The sequence below is a fragment of the Triticum dicoccoides genome, chromosome 2A (genome assembly GCF_002162155.2).
Source record: "Triticum dicoccoides isolate Atlit2015 ecotype Zavitan chromosome 2A, WEW_v2.0, whole genome shotgun sequence".
Lineage (NCBI taxonomy): Eukaryota > Viridiplantae > Streptophyta > Magnoliopsida > Poales > Poaceae > Triticum > Triticum dicoccoides.
The window spans coordinates 776,860,412-776,878,684 of NC_041382.1; the positions used below are offsets into that span (position 1 = coordinate 776,860,412).

At 43.4% G+C, this 18,273-nt stretch overlaps 1 long non-coding RNA gene across 2 annotated transcripts; it reads right to left on the reverse strand.

Moving 5' to 3' along the window:
* Window positions 1-9,055: 9,055 nt before the first annotated feature.
* LOC119352472 lies at window positions 9,056-11,771 on the reverse strand. 2 transcript variants are annotated; one of them, XR_005170174.1, is made up of 4 exons: window positions 11,603-11,771; window positions 11,162-11,272; window positions 10,366-11,063; window positions 9,056-10,213 (listed from the first exon to the last, which is right to left on the reverse strand). It is a non-coding gene; the product is annotated as an uncharacterized LOC119352472 (long non-coding RNA). The 2 variants fall into 2 exon arrangements; XR_005170173.1 differs by having other exon boundaries at window positions 9,056-11,063.
* Window positions 11,772-18,273: the final 6,502 nt, after the last annotated feature.

Below are 18,273 nucleotides of genomic sequence, written 5' to 3' on the forward strand. Positions count from 1 at the left end.
ACTGCTAGCAGTGTAAACTCAAATCATATCATTACTATCTGTCTTATTTTTTATTATTTGCCACACTATGCAAATTTCATGAGTACTATCTACAATATTTTTTTGACATCCTTCAAATGAACACAAAATTATTAGTTATAGCAATAAACTTATTAATTTATTTTTGACATCCTTGAAATGAACTCAAATTTTTTTATAGTGTTCCACAATCATCACTAGGATGCATGCCAAGTTTTCTATATTTTTTATCGCTTTATGAATTTTCTATAATTTTTTCGATGAAAACAACACATAGCACACCCCGGACATGACACCACATGTTTTTGGTGTTCAAATACGTTCAATTCTTAGATTCAATGTCAAGGTGACCATACCAACTCACTTGCAAAAGTTGAGGTCATTCCGAATATGTCAAAAAATTGACCTCCTTCTCCGGCACCGTATGAATTTCCTATGGTTTTCTTCGTGAAACGCACCAAAAACACTGACCGGGCGTGACGCAACGTGCGTATGGTGTCCAAATTCGTTCAACTCTTGCGTGGGGCCCTAAGATGGGCATGCCCACTGCCTCTCAAAATTGGGTCACGTTTCGTGCATGCCACCTCGTACCAGCAATGCAACCGGCACTGATCGGATATGAACTCATAAAAAATTGAAACACAACTAGTAATTTTTACCTATAAATTGTAATAAAAAACTCATTATTCTTACTTATAAATTATAACAAAAAACTTATTATTATTATGAAAAAACAATTAGTCATTAATGCAATACACATTACAGTATTAAACTTTGCACATATTTTAAGTATTTTTAGACATTAATTGACATTACATAAATATTAAAAATGTAATTACTAATTTACACAAATAACTGAACATAATATTCATTATAAAAGTACTCATTATCAATTAATTATCAAAAAACTCAGTATTGTTTTAGTAATTAATTATAAAGAACTTATTTTTTTTTTCCTATAAAGTATAATAAAGAACTCATTATTATTATAATAAATCTAGTTAACGAATGACATAAATAACTAAAAAAACTTAATACTATTTCAAAAAACAAAAGTGTTGACTGTGCGCGACGGACCAGTGACTATGCGCGACGCCGCGCGTGGGCTGTGCGTGACACTGTGGGCGCGGTGCGAGGGGGGGGGGGCAGGGTCGGCGGGGGTGAGGACTAAAGTTTAGTCCCACCTTGCCCGCCGAGGGACGCCGCGACCGCCTTAAATACCTGCCTCCCACAGCACTTTCGAACTCCTCTGATTCCCGCCTCGTCCCGCCACTGCCCCGTTTGCCTGTGTTGTCGGCCGTGGCTGGGCCGAAAGGCCGGCCCTTTCGCCGCCCGGCTTGATCGGGCCGGACCGATTAAGCGCAGTTGTTGCCTGCGAGCACATGCCGGGCATTTTTTTTGGCTTTAAGAATTTATTTCTAATTTTTTGGTGATAACACCACATACCACACCCCGGACGTGACGCAATATGTTTTTGGTGTGCATGCATGATAAGTTCTCCAGAGACCGTTCGACTATGAGTGAAGGCCCCATGCATGCGTTTTGTGACTGATTTTTCTCGTAACGTTGAAATGCATGTTTCCGTTTATTTTTTGAAGTTGCACGACTAACATCAAATTAAACATACGGTTTTTTTCTTCAGATAAGCCACTCCGAGTTCATTCATAATTCAAACTACCTTACATAACACTAAACATAACCGATCACTGCTCTTACATAACTTAGACCGAAATTTAAATAAAAACCCTAAAACTAGACTACTCGTCGTCGCTGGCGCCGGTGAGGTCGACGACCGGCGCCATACCGCCGGCCTCTCCTTCGCCGCCATCGTCACCACTGTCGTCGTCGTCGTCGCTGAAATCCCACCAGTTGTCTTCCCGCGCCTGCTGCTCCTGCACCGCCGCTATGGCCGCCTGCCTCTCTCGTTCCTCACGAGTGGCCGCCGCCGCCTCCTCTGCCGACTGGGCCAGCACCGCAAGTAGCCCCGGCGTGTCGTCGGGGTCTCCGTCTTGAGCGAGGGCGGCCTGCGCCGGCGGGATCTCGACCAGCGCCGGGTCAGGGGGCGCCTGCTGTGCCGGGGCAGTGGGAGCAACTGGAGATGGGCCGTGGCGGCGGCGACCACGGGAAGTGCCGGCCTCGCCGGTAATGTCCCCGACGGTGCGGCCGGCCGCCGCGTCCCTGAACGCGCCGAGGACGATGTCGAAGTTCTTCCCGCGCCAGAACCTGCGCCGGGCCCTCCGGTTGTACCGGCCGCCAGGGAACGCGTGGAGCTGCTGCCTCATCGGCGGCGGTCCCATGGTGGGGATGCCATCCACCCCGATCCGCCATGGCCGCGGCACTTTGGCTGCCGGCGGCACCATCACGCCGTACCGGGCCAGATCCTCCGTGTCGCTGATGGTGAGGCTCAGCGGCCAAACGCCGGTCGGCCACGCGCCCTCGTCGGAGTCGCTGGAAGACATTGCCGGCGAGGAGAGGGAGATGGGCGGGCGAGGAGAGGAAGAGAGATGGGCGGGGCGAGGGAGATGGCACGGCCTGGCCAGGGCTGGCGCGGCCTTTTATAGACGGCGGGGGAGGGAGGTGGGCGGGCGAGCCGTAGGTGGCGCGCGCCCCGAGGGAGAGGCGGGCGGCTGGCGGCACGCGCGACAGCGGCAGCGTGTGAATACGAGGCAGCGGCGGCGTGTGAAGGCGCGGCGCGGCAGGCGAGGCATCAGTGGCGTCTGGGTGCGGCAGCGGTGCCGTTTGAAGGCGCGGGGATGGCACGCGGGGCAATCGAGGCGTTGGTGGCCTCTGAAGGCGGGCGGGCGGTCGCCGCAGCGGCGGCAGCCGACCGGTCGCGTCAACTGCCAGCCCGAGGCGGAAGGCGGCCGGTCGCCGCACGCGCGGCAATGGAGGGCACGGACTACGAGGGCAGAAGGCTGGCGGCAGGAGATCGGCCGCGAGCAGTTGGCGCCGCAATTAGTGCGCAGTTAACTGCACGACCGCGCCACGACCACCTGTACGCCCCCACCGACACGCCCTGCATCTGACATTGTGGGCCCATGGATGCTACCGGCTCGGCTCGGCTCGCGTCCTCACGGCTGCCAAGCGGCTCGGCTCATGCGGCAGCCCCGTATACACAGGCGCGCGGGGGGTATCGTCGTGGACGCGCGGGGGAATTTTTTTTACATATGACGATCATGCCCCTGACAGCGAAGGGGTATGGGCAGATCTCAGCTCTTGATGTATTTAAGGAGGGTGTACCGAAGCAGAAGTGTTTTTGGGCATGGCATCCAGACAAGAGAGGAATTTTCACTGTCAGCTCAGCTTACAAACTTATGATCAAGACCAAGTTTCAACGGGAAAGTCAGCTGGATGGACGAGGAGGATCGTCAGATACTAGCAGAGAAGAGAGTGCCTGGTCCTCCCTTTGGAAAATGAAGGTGCCATCAAAGGTAAAAATATTTCCGTGGAGGCTTGCGAAGCACTCGCTGCCAACCACTGATGTACTGAAAAGGAGAAACATGTCAGTGTGGCAAATGCATGCCCACTGTGTGGTACAGAGGACTCGTGGAGGCATGCTCTTATTGGATGCACAATGGCTCGCTGCACATGGGCTCTCTCAGATGAGGATTTGGTGGAAATAATGACGGACAATCGACAACCATCTGCAAAAAACTGGATCTTTGATTTGCATGAGGAGCTGAGTCATGGTCAGTTCACAAAAATGATTGTCACCATGTGGGCGATATGGTACGCGAGAAGGAAGGCGGTGCACGAATCAATCTTCCAAAGCCCACAACAAACAAACGCCTTTGTTCTTTCTTACTTGCATGATCTGTCTGCGTGCGAGCCAGCAGCATCTGCAAGACAAGGCGAGAGTGAGCATGGAAATAGGGTGCAGCGATGGCTACCTCCTCCGGTGAACAAGGCTAAGATAAACGCTGACGGAGCAGTCAGCCAAGATGGCCAGCGAGGAGCAGCAGCGGTGATTTGCCGCGATCAACAGGGAAAGTACCTGGGTGCCTCAGCCCTGATTGTTCAGGCGAACGATCCAGTTCTACTGGAAACTTATGCGGCGAGGGAGGCTCTTGCGCTTGCTGCTGATCTCAACCTAGAGCATCTACATATTGCATCCAATTGTCAGGTTGTGATCAGCGAGATTCAGCAAAGAAGAGGAGGGAAGAATGCGGCAATCATCAGAGAAATCACAAATACGGCGACTGAATTCCAGTCATGTACCTTCATTTATGAAAGTAGGACTTATAATTTTGAGGCTCACAGTATAGCCAAGTTTGCTTGTAATCTAGCATTAGGACGTCATTTATGGTTGGGTTCCCCCCGACCAAGTTCTTGTACCTTTAAACGCTGCTGTTAATCAATAAAGGTTACGAGAATTCTCAAAAAAAAAAAAGCTAGCGTTCAAACAGAATTACTGGGTGTTAAAAAAAACTGAATTACTGCATGTACGTAAGGTAGCTATGCACGCAAATCGCTCTGCTCAAACGGAATTAGCGCATGACGTAGATAGTCCAGGATTCTAGGGGAATGGAGATAGTTCTTTCCTTCTGGTCGTCTTTTTTAACACAAGATCTTTACAATCCCCAATTCCCTATTTTGCTATTCCAAGTTCCAACAGGCCTATCACTCCGATCTCGCGAATTCATGAATCACGAGCGAGGCCGATGTAGATGAATCCCTCTCCGGCATGTCGCCGCTGAACGCACACACGCTCGGGTGGCTAGACTATAACTTCGAGCGCCCACCATGAGAGGCTCCCCTCGCCTAGCGCCGGATCACCGACCGACTGACGCCAATCCAAGGTATACCATATTACAATTATGAAATTCAACAACTTTGAGCTGTACAAAATCGTCTTCGTCCTAACAAATTCAACCGCATCTATTACAAATAATTTAAGTAGATCAATTTTTTTCAAGCAAAGGGGCCACACGAGCCCCATTTTCATTAAGAAAATGGGGTTTGGGATTAATTCGATCAATGAGATTGGCTTTTAGTTTATAGTAGCAGGGTATATATTCTAAACCCAAATGATGCTTAGATTTGATTGAAATATTCCTATACGAATCATTGCAGGACTTCTTCTACATTTTATCTTCATTTGAGTTTAGTACTCTTATGGATTGTATTATGTGATCGCATGCGCATTCGCTCACATCATTGCAAATTCAAGATCTTTGGATTCCTATGAAATTAATAAAGTTATGATATGTACCATATATTTTCTAATTTTGTCTTTGTGCCTTTTAGGATCCATCCTTCCAAAAAAGACTATATTTTTGAAAATCAATCACGAGTTAAACACGAAGAGGTGATCGTATAGTTACATGCGTGCAAATCATGCACCTCCTACTAGTATTAAGGGCCCCTAAATTTTAGTTCCGCCCCGGCCCCCAAAATCTTGGGACCGGGCCTGTTGAAGAACATCGTTGTCTTTGTGGTGTTAAGAGATGGTTGATGGGGATATGATTGTTATAGTAGTTTGTCGATCGCTTCATGGGCCTTTTTCTTTTATACTTGCTTGGGCACAGATTTGGTCTTGTACGACTTTGCTATTTGTCGGTGTTTTTCTGTGCATGTGTTGGAGTTGGCTGCATGCTAGATAGGCAGAGGTCGGGTGTGTGCTCTTTGTGTTTGTATTCTCTTAATGCTTCATTCCGGGTTAATAAAATTTACCATTTGTCTAAGAAAATGTATCATCTGATACACTATGCACTTCCAATATTAAAGCCCTCCCATTTAATTTAACTGAAGTATTCAATTTTAGATTTGGTTCATGATTTTAATTGGGTCAATGGTTTCTTAAAGAGATCCCTCAGTTAAGGTATTTAATTTTGGATTTAATTCATGATTTTAACTGGTCAATGATTTCTCAAATTAACCGGCATCAACCAGTCTAGAAAACACATCAGTCCCACGCATCCACTCATCACCTAGAAAAAGAGGTGCATTATGTGACACTGTAGTACCAATATAATACATGCGCCCACTAGTACAAGAAAATTTACACATAAATACGAGTTTATTGGCATACACAGAATCACACTGCCAAAAAAGCTCATCAAAGCACCATATTAAAAAAGGAAAAACGTACACCAACTTCCTCACGCACCAACCCAAATAACAAAGAAAAATCATAATATCCAAACAAAACGAACAACGTGGCGAAGCGTGCCTGACCCTTCTAGTGCATGCCAATCGAAAAGAAAAAATAAAGATATTAAACTTTGCAATTTCGGCCTAGCGTATCCAAGCCCAAACCCCAACTAAATTGAGGGTCATCAATTGTAGTCCTGAAATCCTGAAAGTGATTTTTCCGTAGATTTTAACAAAGGTTCATCACGCATTTGAAAAATGTTCATGCAGTGTAAAAAATGACTATGTTTATAGAAAAAGTTCGTGACCGACTTGGCATTGGCTACAATGATTACCTTCATCAAGCCACGAAAGGGCGATAAAGACATCGCCTACCCGTGGGAGCTATTTCTCTCGCGTTATGGGCTGTCTTGCTTTGAGTTCAATCGGGGGTGATTTTCTTGGCTTGCTTTTTTATGTGTATTTTTGTGTTGTTTTTATCAGTTTTTCTTGCTTTTTTTGGCTTTCTGCATTTCTCTAGCATTTTTCCTACGTTTTCTCTTTTTTCGTTTTTCTTTGATTCTCTGCGTCTGATTTCATAGTTTCATTCTTTTCACTTTACTGGTTTTCTTTCAAAAAAAAAATTACGCGTTTTTCAGCCCATGTCTACTTTTTCGGTATACAATATTGTTTTTATACACACATAACATTTTTTGATACACGTTAAAATTTTTTCAAAAACATGGTGTACATTTTTCCAAATACTTGTTTTGGAACATTTTTTTGAATACACACTAAACATTTTCCAAATATATATTTAACATTTGTAATGGCATGATTTTTTTAATCTACACGCATTTATTGACATTGTACAATTATTTTTTTAAATGTCACATACAGTTTTTAATGAGATGAAACATTTGTTTTTGAATTACAATTTTTTTACATTGCACAACATTATTGTAGAATGTCATATACATTTTCCAATATGCGTGAACATTTTTAAATGTGACGCACATTTGCTTGAATGCTATTAAGATATTTTACTGTTACACTAACACTTTTACTGCATTGCTATAAAAGTTTCTAACTTAAGGTACATATTTTTACTTTTTTAATTAAATTAAGTCCTTTGGATTACATGCATTTAGAATATTAACAAAAAAATAGGTGCGTACATGCTGTCCATGTGTACGCTAGTGCTTATGGGCTGGTCCATTTAGGACCGTTCTGAGGTGAAGGAGCGCTCTGTCTTGCAATAAGCCAGACACAGCAGCGCCCTTGCACCCCCTCCCCTCGCTACTTGAATTTGGGCCATCGCATATAGCGCAGGTCCCTCTTCCGGCTTAGGGAAGGTTCTAGAACGTTTCCAGATCATTTATATGTTTTTTATTCATTATTTTATTTCTTTTTTCTTTGTCGTTTTTATTTTATTTTATATTTCAATTTTCATTTCCTGTTTCCTTTTCTACTTTTTATTTTCTTTCTTTATTTTGCAAACATTTTTCAAATTCATGATTTTTTTAACTCAAGGAAAGTTTTTGAATTTGTGAACATATTTTAAAATTGAAACATTTATTTAAACTGGGAAGTTTTTTCCAAATTCATGAACAGTTTTTGAAATCATGAATATGTGTGAAGTCTGGAACACTTTTTTAATCCATGAGCCCTTTACCAGTCATGAATATTTTCAAAACCGTGAACATTTTTCGGAATCACAATTTTTTTATAAATTCGTGACAATGTTTCGAAACTCATAAATACTTTTTGAATTTGTGAGTAATTTTTAAAATATGGGAACATTTTTTGAATTCACAAGCAATTTTCAAGTTTGAGAACATCATTTTCTGAAATCTCTCACATTATTTGGATTCAAGAACATTTTGAAAATTCTTGAAGATTTTTCCAAGCAAATAAAGGGCAGTTAATGACCCTCCTTAAAATCTGCTCGCATGTTGCGGAGAACAACTAGCTGGCCGGCTTTTGTCGTCACCCATTAACTTGTTTTTTTCGGAAGGTAAAAAAGAGCTGTATACTCTATTTGTAATACACGATGAATAGCCAATGTGCGATCGAAAGTGCTCATGTGAGCCCGGGCTGCAGTGATCCCGGAATCAGTGCCGACAATTCACCTCGTGATAAGTGCACATGCAGGCATTCGCACAGGTACATTAATTCAGCTATATTCTTTTTTATGTGCTATGGCCCACAACTCAGTTGACGCCCTGGTATTTCCGTCAGTTACCATCAACATGGATCAGATGGAGATGGATGAGGTGGGCCGGTAATATGTAGATTCTGGACTAACGTCCACCGGCAAGCCCATTTCAGAGATGGCCGTCGAGTTAGCAGACGCTGGATCGTGATCCGCATGGCCCTCCTCTGCAGTTGGATCCCACCATTCAGTTTGTTCGCTACCTCTGCGTCGCTACCATTACCTTCACTCATATCCTGAACACCACACAAACTATTAACACGCAGGCCAAAATGGTTTTGTAATGGTCAGTCACCATGTGCTCACATAATCCGACAGTGAAGAAAGCACCGAGTGTGCACTCCCTGCCGGTTTAGGATCTGCTCGTTGATTGACTGACGCCTCCGAAGATGCAGCAGCCTGCAGTGTTCACCACATCAGTCTACGCGTATTTACAGTTAGCGAATGGATAATCACTGGACTGGCAATGCATACCTGAATCGAGAAGTCGCTCCCATGTCTGTATTCTTCAGACTTGCTCACTGCAGATGCACCGTGTGAGAACGAAGCTCAACCCATCCCACACACCCTCTGATGCCACTGATTGAAGCCACGCAGATGCATCTGCTGCATGTACTTGACACGTGGTAATTCAAATAAAAAAGATCATGCAGAATCTTAAATTTGGGCATGAAATCCCTCTGAACATTGCAACCCTGTAGTATCAATACACTCACACTGAACAAGTCTAATTTATGAATACTAGAGTCATTACCAACTATGCCATAGAATCCATTAAACATTATAAACTGTCAAAGCAAGGTCTGATGGAAAGCAAAATATTTTATAAGCACATGTCCAACAAACAAGCTACAAATTCTAATTATACAAATAGACCACAAGTTCATGGCATTCCCTGGTCACATAGTTCACACATTTACGTCCGTCTCAGCTCACCCGCCTTATGACAATTGTTTCGACGGCGGCTTTTAACGCCACAATTCTTGCATCTTGCCAGCTTTCGTGGTTGTTTCGGTACATCACCATGATCAGGACAAGTTGTTCTCTTGTGGCCTTGTCGCCGACAAATGCTGCAGAATCTGGTCCGTTTACTCAACCCTCCGTCTGGTGCCTTATCCATACTTATGGTAGGCCTCCCTATCTGCTTGCGCTTAGCTGGAGGTAATAAAACCTGCAAGCATATTTCCCAATTTATGTGTTGAATTGTTGCCGCCGTTCTCCATATCAACATGTCCACCTACTGTTGCAGCCAACACAACGCCTTCTGACTGAACCTGATTCAGAACATCTCCATTCTCAGCCAACCTGTCCTCCAGTCCTAGGCCGTCCCTCATTTCTGTGTATGGTTTCATTTCAACCTCACAATGCTTGAACAGTTTTATCATGTGCTCATATGCTTCTACACTACTGTCTCGGTGTCTCCCATCCGCACAAGCTCCATTGCGTGCATATACATATTGAAATGCCTGAAACTAAACGGGTTCTCCTGAGCACGGCTGCCGTTGGTACTGAGTTAGGTGCGGCAGGGGGATATCATGTGAATCCTGGGTCCATCTCTTAACTATATGCATGTACTTCCTCACGAACTATGCATCGGGCATCCAGGAGGCACATAATTCTTCAACATGTGGTTCGCACTTTCACTCCGCTATGTACTCGTCATTTTAGCACAGAATACACTTTGAAATAAGGCTTCGCCCACTTGTGTTGGATCTCATACAATTACTTCATGTAAGTGTAGTTCTTCAGGTTGTACTTCTCCACAAGATACTTCCAGGCTTCTTCAAATTCATCTATGGTCACCATGTGATTAATAACCTTATGAAATTCAGGAAGGGAGTCACTCTTCTTTAGTACAAAGGACCCAAGGACTCTTTTGCATTCTTCCGCACGTGTCGTTTGCACCATCTGTGAGTTGTGTCTGGCATCAAATTTTTTATTGCTACTACCATTGCTCGATTTTGATATGAAAATCAAACACATCATTTCAGTGTCAGGTCTGTAATGATCTACAGGAGGAAGTTTTAATATGATTCACATAGCAATTCAGATCATGATACCTGTTTGTGGAGCAGTACCGCCCATTATCCTGATAAATTATGCGAAAACCCACTCAAATGTTTCAACCTTCTCATCACGAACCAGCACACCAGCTAGTATAATGCTCTGAAAATGGTTGTTAACAGCCATAAAAAGACCAAACCGCATGTCATATAGATTGGCCCTGTAGGTTGTATCAAATGTTACTACATCTCGGAAGAAGTTGTACTGCAATTTGCTGCTGCCAGTTGCCCACATTACAGTGTTCATCCTTCCTTCTTTGTCCGCCTGAACTCGACATGTGAACTGTGGATCCTTTGAGCATAGTTCCTGGAAGCAATTATGATGTACACCTTTGCTTTTGCTTTCCTGGCGTCATCTTATGCTTGCTCACGACTAATTTTGCCACACAGACTACGCAATGCTCTTTTCGTGAACTGGTACATTTTCCATCCTGCCAAAGAAGCTCCCAGTTATGCTGTACACCTTTGCAAGGTTAACTGTTCTGCCACAATTGCTTAACTAGATCCCTGCGGTACATGTTGATATGCTTGTGCGATGGCCAGTGTATTGTGTGTCCATAGGAGGGGGACAACAAATGGTTGTGCTCATCACGATGCTCCGCTATGTACCACCCATTGTCCTTCGAACGCAGCAATCTTGTAAGGGCAGGGCACTCACACCGACAAGTGTGTGTATTTTCAACTATTGGTTTCCCCTGAAAATAGTTTGATCAGCATGATTTCAGTTATTCATGGCAAAAACGATAAATGCCCAAATCAGAAACTTTGAAAAATGAACACAAAAAATTCATACCGTGCAGCCACATACTATCTCTTGCATGCATTGTCCGGTATACGTTCAGCCTGCTCTTCCCATATCCGATTCCGAACCGCCTCTGCCTAGTGCGGCAGCCCCAATTCAGACCTTGCATTGTCGAGAAAGTATGCCAGAAATTTTCAGTTCATTCGTATAGTTCAGTACGCCCTGAAACTACATTCACTAGTAATTTTGTAAATACATATTGTGCAGACTTAGTTATCTTTACCCAAGTGGATATACACTTTGTTGTTTAGACACTAGTATCTATAACAGTATGTCTCCTAATGATGCCACATATAACTTTTCAGTTAATTTGTACCAACAACATATTCAGATTTTTACTACAGTATATATGACTTACTGTCAATATATCCTGCGTGGTCAGCACAATGCTTAATGACAGACAAACCTAGTTCCCACCACTAATCTTCGTACCTTTGCGTCCATCCAGATGTTTTTTGGTCAACTTGCTGGATGGAGTGCTCTGAAGCTTGAGGTTTGTCTGCACTGCCTGCCCCTGGATCAGCGCCCTCGGCACAAATCTGGCCATCAGCACTCGACACCGTCCTGGCCGGCAACTCTACGACCGGCGGCGTCCTCACGGTGCCTCTCCATGATCAGGTTGTTCCCGTTCACCTCTTCTAGCAAATTCCTGCTGCTTCCAAAGATAGGAGGCAGCCAAATCAGATCTCTGACAAGTCTTCTATAACAAAATGGTGTCCAATGAGCAGCAGCAGCAAGCAGACCCATACCTGCATCAAGAATTCCATGCTTCCCTCAGCGGGTCGTCGCCTTGTTGCACCAGATTTCTCCATGGGGTCACCGCTCTCGGCAATGGAGGAAGCGAGGTCTGGAGGTAGGAGGTAGATGCTGCCAACGACCAACCCCTCTAGCGCATTAACTCCGGTCACTACCGCCGTTACCGGCCAGCGCCGGATCTGATCCACGGATCAGGACGCCGGCGACATGTCGAGCCACGGCTCTGCCTCGTTCCGTCCATGGCGTGCAAACGTCCGTGTAACCAGGGACCCGCAAGGCAGGTGCGTATACAGTTGTATATCTGGATTAATCTGTCCCACATGGCCCCTCGACCTGATGCTACATTGAATTATCCAAATCGCAATGCAATACCTGACGTACGAGATTCCGAGCTCCTGTGAGCTCGTGATCACATACTCCACGTCCGCGTGCGATGGCATATTGCCGACCAAAATATATCCAAAAAGTAATAAACATAGTCACTTGCTATAATTAATATTTGCACATATGAATTAATTAGTTAATTGTATAATACAAAAATGTTTAAGTTTTTTTAAAAATATTTTATGTAAAACATGTTTATGTAATCTATTTTTTAGCATTAATTGTTTTATGTAGATCAAAAGTCCACATATTTAAAATAGATCTGAAAGTGTTCATGCTCTTTTAAAAAATATTCATATTTTAGAAAATATTATATGTATATATTTGTATTTTTAGAACATGTTTTTGTACGTCGAAATTGGTTCTTAGATAAAAAGGACAAATAGGCAAAAAGGAAAAAAGGGGTAGAACGGAAATAAAATAAGGGAAAATAGAAAAACAATTTTTTTTGAAATGAACATAAAACTAACCAATACGAATACGGGACCTGTAAAACTGGGGAGGAAACGAAGCTGAGAAGAACAAACGAAAAAACAATGTGGTGCCCCGCGTTACTAGCTCACAATCAGCCGAAGTCGGACCACACGAGAGTAAGCACTCACTAGCTCACAATAAGCGAGGTATAATGTTTGCGGTGTAGAGCATGTCTATATCAAATGTTATTGCTTCAGCCTGCCATGCCAAACATAATCACACAATGTCGTTCGGCTCACTGTAGTCACTCATGTTGAGTATAATGTTTATTAGGAAAGATGAGATAGAATAGAATTTGTTCTGGCTTGTCTTGTATTCTAAGTAGATCATTGTATTTTTATATATATGCCCACGAGGCTTAAGCAATACAATTAAATCATTGATGAACCATCATGTATTACCTTCATGAAGAACTCCGGTAACAAAAGGATAACGAGAAAAAAAAAAGAAGTTGAAAAAAAACACAAGGTGAAGCCTTGCGATGATTTAGATGGATCTCTGTGATAATTAGAGCTTGGAACTTCAGGAAAGAAAAAATAAAGCATCTCGAACTGAGAATATGATATGATGAACCACTCCAAAAAAAGGAATTAATCACTTGGATGGAACAAGAATAAGAATTATGTTATGCGTATCCTCCACCAATTAAATTGATGACAATTAATGAATTTGGCATACTACTTATTCTCGTAGAAAGGATTAAAAGAGATATAGCGCCAACTTGGAAAGGTCTTCAACGAACCACCGGTAGGATTGGAACAATGAATAAATTGATATGATAACGAAGGAAAATAAATCTTGAATGAACCACCATAACAATTGAAAACGAACGAAGTAAAGGGGTGAATCACCGGTAAGAATTAGCAAATGAACGAAGATGCTTGCTAGGATTTAGATACATGAGAACGAAGAGATCAAGAACTGATTAGAGGATATATGATTGATTCACCGGCAAGATAGGAGAATGATAACTGACAGCTGAGAATGAATAAACCTGAATTGATGGACTCCGGATAACAAACTGAGAAAGCTCTTGAATTACTCCGGATAGGTGAAAAGAATACTCGCGATCAAAACAATTACGAGAGGATGGCAACAAGCTAGAATCACGAGTCTCTGAGAGAACCAATAAGATATGGAGGAAAAACTCTTCTTCGGTATTCAAATGTTGAGAATGACGACGAGAAACACCACTAAGAATTATTTAGACACTCCGGAAGAATCAAAACGAAGAGGTTGAGCCAACGATGAAAAGAATTTGAAAGATCTTGGAGAAAAACATTTGACTGATGACAATTCATTCTTACGTCAAACTTCGAAAAGAAATTTGGATAGCTTCGGGAAAATAAGAAGAGTCAGGTAAGATACTGGGAAAAGACCTGTGGGTTAGGGCCCACTCAAAAGAAAACACCGTTGAACAATTTAAAAGAGAGGTTGCACCGGTTGAATTAAATGACTTGAATGAACTAACATCCTCGAAATAGGTTGAACTGATCTTGAACGAAAAAACGAGCCTTCTGAGATATTTTGAGCACTCCAGGACAACAGAATAGCAAGAGGTGAACGATTAAGAATTGCACCAGCATGAGAAAACATTGAAACGAGGAAAGGATATGATCAACAAAGCTTGACTTGGAACCACCGGAGATGAAAAGAATGAAGAATGACGAACTTGAAGCTCCATTAGAATCTTCATGAGAAACACCGGGTAAGAACATTGAAAGGAAAGAAAGAAGAGACTTCACATCAATAAAATGATACTTGATTAAGACATCCGAGTCCTCGAAGAAAAGAGGGTGGGTGGGCGGGAAAACAAAGGCAGCTTGAGACGAATGAAACAAACACCGTTGAGAAGAACTGGTAATTGATCTTGCTGACGTTGAAATGATCGGATCCACTTGAAGAGAAACACGCCGGTTGAAAAGGATTGACATGACAAACTCAATGATCGAGAAGGATTAGTATTCACATAGGAATATGAGAACACCACTCGAGGAAGGTATGTAATCAACACTTGACATCGAAGCAACTCGAATACCACAACTCAAAACAAAAACAAAGGATTGGCTTGCAGAATAAGCCAGAACAAACATATGATAGAGATTTCGTCCGAAGTTTTCGTGGTGGGGCCTACACGGGCTCGATCGTATAGCACCATCATGTACAAGGCAGTGCACATGACATACGAAGCGTCCCCGAGTCGGCATAGCCAAGGACTCTTTAAGACACAACGAGACCACTGTAAAACCAACCGTGAATAGGCGGACCACTAGACGTCAAACCCCAATTTCATATCATACATCTGTCGGAAAGATATCCTAAGAGCTACTTGAATTCCCACTTATAAACTCCCGAAATTTTCCCAGTTATGCAATCAGGTGTTGGGGATACAGGGGAAGCATAATATCTCACCCAAATCTAGCAAATCCTACATCCAGCTGTATCCATCCTTCAACACATAACCAAGAAACCTTCGGAAATCGTCTACCTCAACCTTCGAAAAGCATCTGTTATACGAGTTATGGCAATACTCCCGAACTCCCGCCCCAGTACTGGGTGGCGTCGAGGTTATCTCACCAACGAACTGCATAAAAGAGATTTTCGATGTCGGCGTACTAAACTCAGGTATTCCAGAAACCGCAACAATAAAATTGTGACGACAACACCTCGGAGCTCAACTCCCCGGGACACTGCCACAAAACCCCTGACAGGAGGCACCAAGACAATGTTCTCGTCACAAAACCATCGGAACGATTCCAAGATACCCGCGTGTTCCTAAAAAAAATTAGTGAAATTTGAGAAGAGAAGAGTCAAAACTCTACGTCAGGATGCCTTACCAGAGCGATGAGGAGACTGGGAAGTAAAAAGAATTTCTAAACTCTCCGATATATAATTCCTAAATGACTCAAAACATTTTTCTAGACACAAACTCGGCTGCTAAAAACGATCAAGCAGTGGGGGCTCCTAAGGTCGGGGAAGGCTCTGATTACCAACTTGTAATGCCCTCGATGCGGCTATATCTCCCACGTGTCAAAGCACGACTTAGAGGCATAACCGCATTGAAAGCAATGTCACAAGTGAGGTAATCTTCACACCACCCATGTAATAGATAAGGGAAAGAGATACATAGTTGGCTTACAATCGCCACTTCACACAGTTACATGAATAAATCATTACATCATCCAAGTACAATCAGGGCCCGACTACGGAGCCAAAATAAAAGAAGACTACCCCAAATGCTACACAGATCCCCGATCGTCCCGACTGGGCTCCACTACTGATCAACTGGAACGAAACAACACAAAGGACAAGATCTTCATCGAGCTCCTCCTTGAGCTTGGTTGCGTCACCTGCTCGGTTCAATGGCACCTGCAAACTGGTTTTGGAAGTATCTGTGAGTCACGGGGACTCAGCAATCTCGCACCCTCGCGATCAAGACTATTTAAGCTTATAGGTAGGGTAAGAGGTATGAGATGGAGTTGCAGCAAGCGACTAGCATATTTGGTAGCTAACATACGCAAATGAGAGCGAGAAGAGAAGGCAAAAGCACGGTCGAACAACTATGATCAAGAAGTGATCCTAGAACAACCTACGTCAAGCATAACTCCAACACCGTGTTCACTTCCCGGACTCCGCCGACAAGAGACCATCACGGTTACACACGCGGTTGATGTATTTTAATTAAGATCAACTTCAGGTTTTCTACAACCGGACATTAACAAATTCCCATCTGCCCATAACCGCGTACACGGCTTTCGAAAGTTCAAATCCCTGCAGGGGTGTCCCAACTTAGCCCATGACATGCTCTCACGGTCAATGAAGGAATAGACCTTCTAGCGGGAAGACTCGATCAGACTCGGAATCCCGGTTACAAGACATTTCGACAATAGTAAAACAAGACCAGCAAAGCCACCCAGATGTGCCGACAAATCTCGATAGGAGCTGCACATATCTCGTTCTCAGGGCACACCGAATGAGCCAGACGTCGGGTGGGCCAGCCCAGAGTTGCCCCTGGTAGCTTCGGACATCGCTCAGTTTGGACCAACACTCAGAGGAGCACTGGCCCGGGGGGGTTAAAATAAAGATGACCCTTGGGCTGGCCTAACCCAAGGGAAAGAAAAGGCTAGGTGGCAAATGGTAAAACCAATGTTGGGCCTTGCTGGAGGAGTTTTATTCAAGGCGAACTGTCAAGGGGTTCCCATTATTACCCAACCGCGTAAGGAACACAAAATCCGGGAACATAACACCGATATGATGGAAACTAGGGCGGCAAGAGTGGAACAAAACACGAGGCATAAGGCCGAGCCTTCCACCCTTTACCAAGTATATAGATGCATTAATTAAATAAGATATATTGTGATATCCCAACAAGTAAACATGTTCCAACAAGGAAGAACATCTCCATGTTCCAACAAGGAACAAACTTCAATCTTCACCTGCAACTAACAACGCTATAAGAGGGGCTGAGCAAAGCGGTAACATAGCCAAACAATGGTTCGCTAGGACAAGGTGGGTTAGAGGCTTGGTTCAACAATATAGGAGGCATGATAAGCAAGTGGTAGGTATCGCAGCATAGGCATAGCAAAAGAGCGAGCAACTAACAAGCAAAGATAGAAGTGATTTCGAGGGTATGGTCATCTTGCCTGAAATCCCGCAAGGAAGAAGAACGAGTCCATGAAGAAGACAAACGGACGTAGACGAACGGGTCCTCACAAACGCGACGTTACCGGAACCAACCCGAAGAAGCAAACACCGGAAAGAAGCACACAACATAGTAAACAACCACGACATGAACATGGCAGGATGCACAATCAAGTATGATGCATGTCCGGTTTAATGATACATGGTATGGCATGGCAAAGAGCAACAAACCACACTACAAATTAAGTGGAGCTCAATATGCAACGAGTTGCATATTGACGGAACACCACATCAATTATTTAGTTCTCTCTCATTTATGTACCCTAACAATATTAAATGTTGTTAAACATGGCAAGAGGGTGAAGCAAAGTAAAACTACCTATCTAGTCAAGGTTAAAGGAGGCCGGAAGCAACGAACAACAAATCCGGAAACTCCTCATGTGCATATATTAGGTTAGGTCCTGTTCTGCCCTAAACCATATTTTAGAGTTGTTTAACATGCAAGATGATGCCACCATGTTAAACTAGGCAAAATTCCACCCCATTTACATATAAAGTTTATTAAATTCGGAGTTACGGTTAATTAGTTATGAATAAATCATTTTAACATGGCATAGGAGCAAATTTACGCAAACAGCATTTTAAGCATTTTAAACATGGATGAAAATGACATATTATGAAACTAGACAGAATTCTAAGCAACTTCCATATTAAGTTTGTTTTAATCCGATGCACGGTTTGTGAGTTATTATATGCATGAACCTAAAGGGGTTTTCTAAAAAACAGCAGTCTCTGAATAAATGGGCAAATTAGCAGAACGGAAAAAAACATGGCGTGGACCGAATCTA